The sequence below is a fragment of the Rhinatrema bivittatum genome, chromosome 1, assembly GCF_901001135.1.
Source record: "Rhinatrema bivittatum chromosome 1, aRhiBiv1.1, whole genome shotgun sequence".
In the NCBI taxonomy this organism is placed as follows: domain Eukaryota; kingdom Metazoa; phylum Chordata; class Amphibia; order Gymnophiona; family Rhinatrematidae; genus Rhinatrema; species Rhinatrema bivittatum.
Genome location: NC_042615.1, coordinates 98,495,219 through 98,508,091, shown reverse-complemented (window position 1 = coordinate 98,508,091; position 12,873 = coordinate 98,495,219). Strand labels below are relative to the sequence as shown.

At 47.0% G+C, this 12,873-nt stretch overlaps 1 protein-coding gene and 1 long non-coding RNA gene across 7 annotated transcripts in view; both read right to left on the bottom strand.

Annotated features, from left to right (window-relative positions):
• The window catches only part of WDR17 (WD repeat domain 17), a 533,217-nt gene that overhangs the window by 261,250 nt on the left and 259,094 nt on the right, over window positions 1-12,873 (bottom strand). The window lies entirely within an intron of this gene.
• LOC115076800 lies at window positions 8,762-11,428 on the bottom strand. The gene is made up of 2 exons (XR_003852871.1): window positions 9,397-11,428; window positions 8,762-9,213 (listed from the first exon to the last, which is right to left on the bottom strand). It is a non-coding gene; the product is annotated as an uncharacterized LOC115076800 (long non-coding RNA).

The following is a 12,873-nucleotide window of genomic DNA, read 5'->3' as shown; positions in this document are numbered from 1 at the left end:
GGAATAGTCCCGTCGACGGGGGCTCCAGCGAGAGAGCAGGGAATGCTGTAGAGGTCTCATATGGGCCCGCGCCCAAGGCACCACTTCCAGGGTGGATGCCATGAGACCCAGAACCTGCAGATAGTCCCAGGCTATGGGCCGACTGGCTCCCATCAGATGCTGGATGCGTTGTTGAAGTTTCAACTGTCTCTTGGTCGTAAGACTGACCGAGTCTGCCCGAGTGTCGAACTGCACTCCCAGATACTCTATTGACTGAGAAGGCAGTAGGCAGCTCTTGCTGAGGTTGATTACCCAGCCCAAGCTTTCCAGAAGGGCGATCACTCTGTCGGTTGTCCGCAGGCTCTCCTCCCGAGATTTCGCCCTGATCAGCCAGTCGTCCAGGTAGGGATGGACCAGAATCCCTTCCCGCCTGAGTGCCGCTGCCACCACTACTACCACTTTGGTGAAAGTCCGTGGGGATGTGGCCAACCCGAAGGGTAGAGCCCGAAACTGGAAGTGGCGGCCCAGAACCTTGAAGCGCAGGTAGCACTGGTGATCCGGATGGATCGGAATATGAAGATATGCTTCCGACAGGTCTAATGCCGTGAGGAATTCTCCGGGCTGGACTGCGGCTTTGACGGAGCGCAGAGTTTCCATGCGAAACCTTGGTACCCGTAAGTAGCGATTGACTGACGAGGTCCAGCACAGGCCGAAAAGTGCCCCCTTTCTTGGGTACCATGAAATAAATGGAATAGTGTCCAGAATTCACTTCCCAGGCAGGTACTGGGAGGATGGCGTTTAAGGACAGGAGCCTCGCCAGGGTAGCTTCTAACGCTGCCTTCTTGTGTCGGGGACATGAAGATTCCACAAACTTGTCCGGGGGAAGACGATGAAAATCCAGATAATATCCTTCCCGGATAACGGCAAGGACCCACTGGTCCGACGTAATCTCGACCCATCTGGGGTAGAAGAGGGTCAACCTGCCCCCTATGGCTTCGTTCTCCAGATGGATCGGCAAATTCTCATTGCGGGGCACGACCGGGGCCTGAGCCTGGGCCAGCCCCACGCTTGCGCTGCTTGGTCCGAAAGGACTGATTCCTGGCCGGAGGACGAGTCGCCTGATAGCGCCCTCTATACGGAACAAAGCGCTGGGAACTCCTGCCCCTGTAGAGCCGTGGAAAGGAGTGCTGTCCCCTCCTGGATCGATCTTCCGGAAGTCTAGGCACAGGAGAGGCACCCCAGGTAGTGGCTAGCTTATCAAGGTCACTGCCAAACAGAAACGAGCCCTGAAAGGGTAACCTGGTGAGACGAGACTTCGAAGGGGCATCAGCCGACCACGGCCGTATCCAGAGCTGCCTCCTGGCGGCCACAGAGGATGAAATCCCCTTGGCTGTAGTGCGAACCAAATCTGATGCGGCATCGGTGAGGAAGGAAAGAGCGGACTCCATATCAGCCGCTGGAGCGTTGTTCCTGACCTGAGACAAGCAGGCACGAGTCACCACAGTGCAGCAGGCCGCAATCCGCAAAGACAGAGCTGTCACCTCAAAAGTTTGTTTCAGAATGGTGTCCATTCGTCTGTCATGGGGTTCCCTGAGGGCCATCCCCCCTTCCACTGGAATAGTAGTGCGCTTGACCACAGCACTAATTAAGGCGTCCACCTGAGGACATGCCAGCAGGTCCTGGAGAGCCGGTGCCAACGGGTACATGCCTTTCAGGGCCAGGCCCCCTCTGAAGGAAGCCGCCGGCGCCGCCCATTCCAAATCTATGAGTTGCTGAGCTGCCTGCAAGAAAGGAAAATGGCGAGCTGTAGGACGAAGACCTTCCAGCAGGGGGTTCTGCGCAGAAGGTACCGAAGCACCGGGACCAGTGATATCCAACTCCGCCAGACACTGAGTCACGAGGTCCGAGAGGTCCTCCTTAGGGAAGAACCGCCTCATGGTTCTATATGGCTCAATCCCCGGGGGGAGGTCCCCCTCATCCGGGAGGTCGGACTCGTCCGGCGAAACCTCCTGGTCCGATTGATCCGGACTGTCCAGTGGCGGGAGGTCCCGCTCCCGATAAGGCCGTGAGGGTCCAGGCACAGGATCCCTAGGCGTTGCCACCGTAGCGGCGGCCGCAGCAGGCGCCGCAGAAGCAGTTAGCGCAGGAACCGCAGCAACAGCAGGAACCACAGGAGTAGCAGGGACAGCAGGGCCGGGATGGGAAACCGTCTGCATCTGGACGAAGGCATGAATCCCCTTAAAGAGATCCACCCAGGAAATGGAAGCAGCCTCTAATCGCCGGGGTACAAGATCCCCCGGGACTGAATGGTCAAGACTGCCCCCCAAATCCGGGGTAGCCCCAGGGGAACTGTCAAGAAACTGCGGCTGAGACTGGTTCTGGCCGGAGGGTCCCCCTGCTGCCTCACATTGGGCACATAGTGAGTCTGGCTCAGTACTGCGTGTGGCTCGAAGGTGGCATGCAGAGCAGAGGCCAAGGGCTGAAATGCCTGAGACGAGCGGTTGCGCCGCTGAGGATGCGGCTGCTCGCTGATCCATACAAATAGAACAAACGCGCAATGATATGCGGCAGCTATAGGCGCTTAAAACAACAGGCGCACAATAGGAAGAATATGCGGCAGCAATAGGCGCTTAATACAACAGGCGCACAATAGTAATAATATGCGGCAGCAATAGGCGCTTAATACAACAGGCGCACAAGAAGAAATGCGGCAGCAATAGGCGCTTAATACAACAGGCGCACAATAGGAAGAATATGCGGCAGCAATAGGCGCTTAATACAGCAGGCGCACAATAATAACAATATGTGGCAGCAATAGGTGCTCAATACAACAAGCGCACAATAACAATAATATGCGGCAGCAATAGGCGCGTAATACAACAGGCGCACAATAGTAAGAATATGCGGCAGCAATAGGGCGCTGAAGAGAACAAGCGCACGATCATAGAAAATGTAAAGTAGGCTTGGAAAGCACGCTGAACAGCGTGCAGGCACTCCAAACTGCTTTGGAGACGGAAATTACTGAATCGCTGCGCTTCCTGTGGGGCTATATACCCCGTGCTGACGTCAGATCCGTCTCCAACTGCTAGCACGCGGATACTATCCCCATTCGTACTGAGTCCATCTGGCTACACGCCAGGAAAATGCTCATTAACACACATATGCTTGCTCACACCCATGCACTCTTGCACACACTCTCGCTCACACCCATGCGCTCTCGCATCCATTGGCACAGTCGCTCACGCTCCAACACATTCTCACTCATACACATGTTCACAGATAAATGCTCAGTAACACACACAATCACAGCACCTCACTAATACCACTCAGACACACATTCGCTCACACTCTCAACTCAGTCACACCCAACTCTCCACATACTCACAGATAAATACAAGTATGCTCACTGATGCACACACCTACGCACATTCACACACTCACTGATGCTCGCTCACAAACATGTGGAATGACACAAACCGACAGTTCTAAAAAAAAAAAAAAAGGGTTTTACATACATTAATGTTTGGGGAGGATCCAGGCAAGGCCCCAGGAGAATGGATGGGCTTCCAGTTAATGCTTCTGGAGGTCTTTCTTGGGGGGAAGTGCATACTGCAAGGCTCTCCCTCCCACCAATTATTCTGTTTTGTTTTATCTTTTGCATTGGCCAAGACTGAGGGGGGCCATCTGCAGAGGAGAGCAATAGGAGTCCTTGAGGCAATGGTGGGAGGTGTCTTAGGTGTCTCCCACTTAGATATGCACAGCACATGAAAAAAAAAGCAGCCAACTATTTCCCATCATCGCGGCTGAAAGTAATGGTGGTCATGTTTAAAAGAGCAGTCCAGAGGAGTTCCTGCCACCATGGAGAAAACAAAACCATCAAACAGGGAGGTTAACATGAGATTTTGGTGTTGGTTGCAGTGGCTCACCAGGCATGGAGCCATTGCGATTAACACCAGCAACATGAATGGTCTGAGCAGCCCCTCAGGTCCTCCCCCTTCTCAGGAGCCGGCTCGGGCAGGATGAGAAGGTAGATGATATTTGCAGGAAGCAGACCGACTAACTTAAATTTACAACTTCAGCCCAAGCCGGCTCGTGAGAAGAGAGAGGATCGTTGTTTGTATAAGCTGCCTGCCTTTATGCTGCTCACTCCTTCAGCCAAAACAGTGCACAGGCATGCAATGATCCTCCCTTTTCTCAGGAGTCAGCTCTGCGGAAGATGTAAATTTAAGTTAGTCCGTCTGCTTCCTGCAAACATCGATCCTCCCCCCCTTCTCATCATACCTGAGATGGCTCCTGAGAAGGTGGAAGGATCGATGTTTGCAGGAAGCAGACAGACTAACTTAAATTTACAACTTAAATATGTATCAAAAGTGCGGGAGGATTTTTATCTGGGAGCCGCAAATGAAGTTTCAAAGTGCTGCATGCAGTTCGTGAGACACCGGTTGGCCACCCCTGCTCTAGACCATTCCTCAAGCTTCACAAGATCCCTCCTCATGGTTTCTACACCTTCCTGGGTGTCTACTCTGTTGCAAATTATGAGAAAATTCTTACCATACCTGAATCTAACTCGCTAAATCTGTGTTTTCCAAACAGTGTGCCTTCAGATTTGATCAAGTGTGCCACAGAAAAGTGACCACTGCCTAAAGCTCAGATCGAGACTAGCACCTGGGCTTTGCTCTCAGTACCTTGCAGCAACAAGAGACACCACTGGTGGCTCTTAAATTTTTAGGAGCTCCTTTCTGAGAACATGAGTACTTACATGCCTCTTCTTCCCAGCAACAGCATAAGCCCTGGAGTGTGATAATTAATGGGCAGCATGCAGGGGATAGATAGCTAAGACCTACTTTGTACAGGACAAACATTGCACACAACACCTCCTCATCTTCCCCATCTTTGGAGTTCTTCAAGCCTATGTCTATCTCTAGGCTGAGTGACATGGGGAAGCATTCACTGAACACTGGATATGACTCACTGTATCGCTCCATGGTGAGACCGCACCTTGAAAACTGTGTACAATTCTGGTCGCCACAGCTCAAAAAAGATATAATTGCAATGGAGAAGGTACAGAGAAGGGCGACCAAAATGATAAGGGGAATGGAACAGCTTCCCTGTGAGGAAAGACTAAAGAGGTTAGGACTTTTCAGCTTGAAGAGACGGTTGAGGGGGGATATGATAGAGGTGTTTAAAATCATGAGAGGTCTACAACGGGTAGATGTGAATCGGTTATTTACTCTTTCAGATAATAGAAAGACTAGGGGGCACTCCATGAAGTTAACATGTGGCACATTTAAAACTGATCGGAGAAAGTTCTTTTTCACTCAACGCACAATTAAACTCTGGAATTTGTTGCCAGAGGATGTGGTTAGTGTAGCTGTGTGTAAAAAAGGACTGGATAAGTTCTTGGAGAAGTCCATTACCTGCTATTAATTAAGTTGACTTAGAAAATAGCCACTGCTATTTACTAGCAACAGTAACATGGAATAGACTTAATTTTTGGGTACTTGCCAGGTTCTCATGGCCTGGATTGGCCACTGTTGGAAACAGGATGCTGGGCTTGAAGGACCCTTGGTCTGACCCAGTATGGCATGTTCTTATGTTCTTAAATGATGGGAGTAGCAGCAGTGCATCCACATGTGGCAGCCAAGTTAACTAATTCAGCCAGCTTCCTGCACCACACCGACTTGTCACTTTTCCTGCACTTGTATATAGAGTGAGTGGTCCATTGTGAAAGCCTCATATGTGTCTTTCTCCCTCTCTACCTTTTTAAAATTTGAAATATATAGTGTTGGGGCTTTTAGTGCTTTCCTAGCTCCCCAGTAGGTGCCTGCTTACCTCCAGAAGACTCTCAGCATCCAGCAGCAAATTCCTTCATCACTGTGCCCACGCCTATATCTTTGACAGACCCACATTCCACAGGAGGAAAGCTTGCCAGAAGACAGGTTTCCTCAAGGGCCCTATCTTCCACTAGACATGTAGGCTAAAGGAGTATTTGAGGCCTCTCACATTAAAACTCACAGCTGTGAGCAATCAGGGAATTGATGTTTCCATTACTTCATCCCCTCACCCACCTGCACCTCCTAAAATTGAGAAGGACTCAAAGCAAGCCTTCACTGCTTGGGGTCAATCACCTGAAGCATGGCTTGAACTGTCATTTCCCTCAGCTGCTTCCCAGACATCAATCACACAAAATAGCATTTGAAGGATAGAAATAGCATGTCTCAGCGGGAACTAACACCCAGATGACTTTTAATAAACAGGACCTTTGTAGTAACTCAATGGATTGTTTATAGTTGTACGAAGGGTCGTCACTCTTTGAGATAAAAATGAGAGGCCAATAAAAGAAAGTGCATTGCCACTGATAATTGATAGCTATCAGCACATGCCTTGCTATCTTTACAGTATTAGCATATGGATTTACCAGATGGCTAAAGTCCTCAGGGATAGGCTGAGCTGGTCCTGGCTTTACCATCATAGAATACAAAGGGATAAACCCAGGACCGGCACTCACTGTCCCTGAGGACCTGGAGTCATCCAGTAACTACTGTTATGGACTAACTCCACACACCCTTCTATAACAAAAATATACATGTATACCACTACTTTATAGACACTGAACACATACATATATCGTGAATATACACATGTACATGTTCCATGTGAAAATTGCTATTTTATAAACGTTCATATGTACATTTTATGTGTGGTTTTTATGCATGAATGCAGTTATTTAAGGGCAGATCTCATAGCATTTCTTCCTAACTGCACAATGTTTAGAAGGGGAGCCCTATTTAGGAAACCTAACTTCCAGCTACGGGAGAAGGACTCTCGTATGAAAGAGGTAAAAAACGTGCAGCACATCTTATATGGGGAAAGAGTCATGGAAAGTGGGATCCTACTAGAAAGTGTGAACCTGGGAGAAAATCCACCATTGACTGAATACATGCTTCTACAACAAGAGTGTGTAAGTCCTCAGTCATAAATGGCAACACATTGAAAGCAATGTCAAACAAACAGTCCCAAAAGAGGGCTGAGGGTCCTGACAGCCAGACAATATTCATCCAAGCTGAACAGTTGGTTCTCAGCACCATTTCTGATGCTGCAGTATGAGGGGTTGGCGATCTGGACACTTCATATTCTCAGGCCAACAAGATGAGCAGTGCTGTTAAGAAAAGCATATGACAGAGGTGGCCAACTCTGGTCCTCGAAAGCCATAAACAGGCCAGGTTTTCAAGATGTCCAGAATGAATATGCATGAAAGAGATTTGCAAACAGTGTCTCCATTGTATGCAACTATATCTCATTCATATTCATTGTGGATATCCTGAGAACCTGGTCTATTTGTGGCTCTCGAGGACAAGAGTTGGCCACCCCTGGCATATGAGACTCTTATATATCATAAGTATAATAATATGTCATAGCATGTATAAATATACACAAATAGCTTATTAGAGATCTTCAATGGTCCAAACAGTAGATAATGACTACAGGCTAGAGCTACACCGAACTGTCAGACAACTTTCTGTCCATGCATATAGGTGAATAAAAAGTGCATGATGCTATCTTTGACACCCAAGGGAATTCTAGATTTGAATTATCCTGAGTAACTGGAGGCTATTGTCTGGGGCCCACTGAGCTGCTCTCCATGCTTATAAGAAAGATCTAGTGGATAAGAAGATAACTCTGATATAAAAAGTTTGGAGTGACAGTTTGGACACTTCTCCTTTTTGCAGGGAAAAAGACTGACCATAATTCAGATGGCCCTAGACCCAGTGGCCTTGAAAGGGCTTGATGGCATCCATGAGAGCTGCAAGAAAGTCCGGAGGAAAAGAATGAGGATGAAGAAGAGGGGTCAGCAGAGTCCAGAGCTGACAGATAGAAGTATGAAAGGGATGTGGAAAAAGATGCAGTGTGCAGCCTAGCTTTGTTGGAGGAGGAAGCCCAGGGCTACCACACCTAGCCAACTACTCCAGAAGTCTTGCAGCATGCTGTAGATGAGGAGGAAGGCAAGTGATTTGAAGAGGGCAGCTTCTCCAGTAGAGAGCCATATGTTGCAACTCAATAAAAGAGTGGCAAGATCAGATAGAAGGCCTAAGGAAGACATCCAAGAACAGAAGGAAGTGATGAGGGAAGAAATGAATGGTGTCAGAGAAGAGATTCAGGGCCTTAGCTGGATGCTGCAGGGAGAATTGCAGGCCATGACAGCACTCTGGAGAGATATCCTGCAATAGATGCCACGGTGCCAACCACAGCCTGCATGGAATGCTCTCTGACAGCCACTGGGCCCCGGTTTACAGATTCCCCCAGAATTTGCACCACCACCCTGGATTGTACAAGAGCCCATGGAAGACTCCCTCAGTGCATCCATCATCATCCATGATGGAACCTCATCGTCCAGTGCCTACACCACCTGCACGGATGCCTCTTCCAGCAAAACCTCCACCACTGCAGAGGAAGGCTCCCCCTATGAAGACACAAATGGAGAACTTCCCCACTGCTAACATGGTGATGTGCTCATCTTGTGCTGCTGTTGAAGAACAAAGGAACATCACTGCTGGCAAAGTCTTCATCCTCAGGCCCCCTTGTGTCAGCTCTCAGAAACTATTCTCCCTTCCACAGTCCTCTTGCAGTTTTTATGCCCTGCCACTGCCCTTAGTGTCCGTGCCCTCCGAAGGCACTGAGAGTAGTGACCAGACGCCATTGCAGAGGAGCACTAGACTAGGCCAGTAGAAGACACCAGAGCCCCCACCACCACCACAAAAAAGAGAGGACACCCTAGAAAGCATTAAAGTTGTGTTCTCTATGCACAATATCACCTTTTATTGTAAATAAATGCACTTTCACTGTTGAAAATTTCTTTGAATCAGAGAATTCCTTTCCTCTACAGCTTGCTGATGAGTTTGGCGATGTATCTCTGCAATTCCACCATCTCCTACTCCAGATGATCATCTTGTCCCTCTGGAGGAGGCAGACCTTTGGTTTTGGTGAGGTTTTGAAGCATGCAGCAGGCTACAAAGTTCTCACAGACCTTTGTCGGATTGTAGTTAAGACATCCTTCTGATCTGTCCAGATATTAGAAACATATTTTCAGTAGGCCAAAGATTCTCTCAATGACAGTAGGCAAAAGATTCTCTCAATGACCCTGCCAGTGGGTCCTGTTGTAGCATGCATCTGTTGTCGTCTGTGGGTATACCCAGCAGGATCATGAGCAGGTTTTGAGTGGATATCTTCTATCACCTATAAGGAAGAAGGCAGAGAAGAGCAGAGTGAGATATCCCATATTGGTAGGCAGAGGGACTATTTCCTGATAGAGGCTTGAGCAGGCCTCCTGGGCCTAAGGAATAAGTCCACCTATATATGAGGAAGATACAAGGGAAGAGGTTAGTTGTGGAGTAATAGTTATAAAAGCAGCATACCTACCTAGAAGCCAACCTCCAGTGATATGAATTTCTTGGAAGTGGTCATAATTCATGACTGTGAGAGGATGTAAACCATTGTGACAGGATCCCTGAATCCTGGGAACTACCATCCATGATGATCCTCTTGGCATCGCAGACCACCTGCATGTTGAGGGAGTGGAAGCCCTTGTGATTTCAGTAGTGGCCTTGTTGCCTACAAATGCCATTATAGGGACGTGGTATTATCAACAGCTCCCAAAACAGAAGAGAAACATTCAATTTGGTAGAAATCGGTCATCATTTGTTATTGCTGTTACTGTCTTCTTTGAGTGGAAGATATATAAAAGATGTGTTTTCTTGACAAATGCAGCCAGGAACTAATCAATACATATGGAAGTGGCTGACTGTTTTATTCCAGCTGTGACTCCTAGAGGTGGTTGAAAGGTGCCAGTGTTGAAAAGGGCCAGTGCTGTATTGACCTTGATGAGTACTGGCAAGATGTGGCCTCTCTTGGTAGATGGGGACAGGTCCTGCTCTAACTGCTTACTTGTTGAACTTGAGCCTGCATAAGACTTGCTCCTCAGGCAGATCCAAGAACGGTACCCTAGTCCTATATAAGAAGTACTTTTGTCTCTCTTCAGCTGTTGTGCCATGAATATCCATAAGTTTATTAAACTCATTTTGGATTGTATTTCTCCTAGCCACTCACTCAACCCCCATATGCCCCAAGGACTCACACACACTCCTCTCCCACCAGTCTGCCCCATTGACACACATACTCACCTCCCTCCAGTATGCCCCAGTATCTCTCACTCACTCACACACATACACACACACACACAGTCACCATACACAAACACAAAACCTCTCTGAAATATGGTGCTATTCACTGACAGGCCCCCCCCCTCCAAAAACAAAACAAAACAGGCGAAGCTTTCATCAGGCTGAAGGACAAACCTAATAAAAGTAAAGGATCCAGACAAACAAACCTGCCCTCGACCACGGTTTCCCAGACTTCCTCCCACCGTCTCTGCCTCTCTTCCTAACCTGCTGACGAGTTCACTTGCTGGTAGAAGCCAGCCTGCCAAATACCAGGTCAAAAAAGACAATACAAGTTTGAATGTGGTGCATTAATTAACAGAAGTAAAAGTGTTTGTGCATTCTTGATGACATTCGTGCAAACATTGTTTAGAAAATAGCAAAGTAAACGCAAATGTGCAAATCCCATCCTGACATGGCCCAAACATGCCCACTTTGTGTGTACTTTTGCTCGCGAACATAAGAGTAATGCATATGTGACCTGTTTGGAAAATTCGTAATGAGGATGCCAGCTGAGAGGAGGAGTGTCGACGAGATCAGGCAATGGAGACTTCCCTTTCCTTCCTTACCACTGTGAAGCGAGAGTACTGGTATAATTGCCCTGAGACACCAGGCTTTTTAATAATCAGTGTGGCTGTGGCAGGGTTTAGGATACCAGCTGAGAAGGAGTGCTGCCGAGATCAGTTGGTGGGATTTCTCTTCCCTTCCTTATTGCTGAGGAATGAAAATGCTGATGTCATTGCCCCACAACATCAGGCTCCTTAAAATCAGTGTAGCTGTGGTGCGTCACTACCGGCATGTGGCCATAGCCATGTATCAAAAGGGCGTACCCTTTCTGCCCAAACCGCACTTGGCTAGTGGGGGTTCCTGACTGGCAGCCTCCATTAAGGGCTTGATGGATCATCATGTTACTTGGCAGCTAATAGATACCAGAGTGGACAGAGAACAGGAGACGTAATTGACATCTGGTTCCTCACTGAATCCAGGTATGGATTTACCCAACCCCAACCTACCTTGACTATTGAACCATCTTTGTCCACTATGATCTTAGGAGGTATGAGTATTCAGCAGTATAAATGACCTGCTAAATATGTCCGAATAAAGTTATCCAACATACATTAGCCAGGTTGCTTTCAAATCTAAGCAGTAATGTCTGAATATAGCCATTTAGGTTAAAGTTATCCAGCTAAAAGGTTGCTGGATAATTTGCTACTTAATGGAATATATTCAAAAAGTCATATCTGGTTAAGTGGCCACAGCCAAAAAAAAAAAAAGAAAAATGGTGCAGGCCTGGCTACCTGATCACTCAGCCCGTACGCAACTGAAGCCAAGCTTACACCTGGCAGCCCAATCCCCCCCTCTCCCTACTTGCCTATTGGTGCCCTTTCCTCCCCCCCCCCCCACCCTAGGCAATCCCCCTAACACAACCAGAAACTGAGAGCTGGCATCTGGCTCCTTATGAGTCCAGCATTGCTCTTACAGCTGGAGTTATACTGGATGCACCAGGAGTCGGATGCTAGTCATGTTATCGGATTACCTGGTGCTCGTAGCACTTATTCTCATCCTCACTTGGACTGAAGGAAGAACAAGGAAATTAAAGTGATCACAAGATTTCACCAAGAGAGATGAAGTGCTAGACATGAGATAAGATCAGGAAATTTGGATAATGGATTTTTTTGATCATTTATGGTGGAGGTATCCATGTATTCAAGAATTTTGGAATGATGTACCGTTTTCTATTTCAAGAATTTCTGGGGTAGATAGACCACTAGGCAATTCATTGTTAATAATGGGGATGAAAAGAAAGGTAATATCTCAAGGATGAGAATTTAGTTCAAAATTTGTTATTGTCTGCAAGATGTGTGGTGGCTAGATACTGAAAAACTGAAAATCTTCCAATTTGCTTAGAGTGGATGTGAAAGATTTGAGATATAGTGGAAACGGAAAAGCTAATGTGGTATTTGAAAAACAAACTAGCACTTTTTTTGGATATTTAGATTCCTTTCTTTAACTGTGACAAACTATAGACAGTAAGCTTATGGAAGGATATATGAATAATGAAATTTATCTGAGAAATGTTCTTATTCCTTGCTTATCTACCATATATCTTCCTAAGACTTCAATACCAGGTTTAAACAACATTAATACTCATAAGGGAGGTGGGGGGGACAGTTACTATGGGTAATTTTATATTATTTTTTGGTTTTCTTATTGAGCAATATCTTGTTTGCCTTTTTTGTGCAGACGATTTGATTGTAGCCCTGTCTTAAATTGCTGATTATTTTATAGAATTTGCTTAGCAAAGGCAGATACTCATATGCTGATGTCTAATGATTTGATTTCATGTTGATCATTGTTAATGTATGAAAGGTGCCAGTGACGAAAATGGCCAGTGCTGTATTGACCTTGAGGAGTACTGGCAAGATGTGGCCTCTCTTGGTGGAAGGGCACGGGTCCTGCTCTAACTACAACTCTAGCTCTAGCTACAACCAGTAAACCACACTCAAGAGAAAAATACTACATTAAACATGGGGCTTTGATTATTTGTTAGTTTGCTTTCATTTTCAAAGACTGAAGGATAGATATAATCCCTCACCAGAGAAAAGGGAACAAAGGAAATGCTGGCAAGTGCATTCTATTTAGCTTGGCTCAGTGTTGGCTAAATTAATGGCATTCTTAC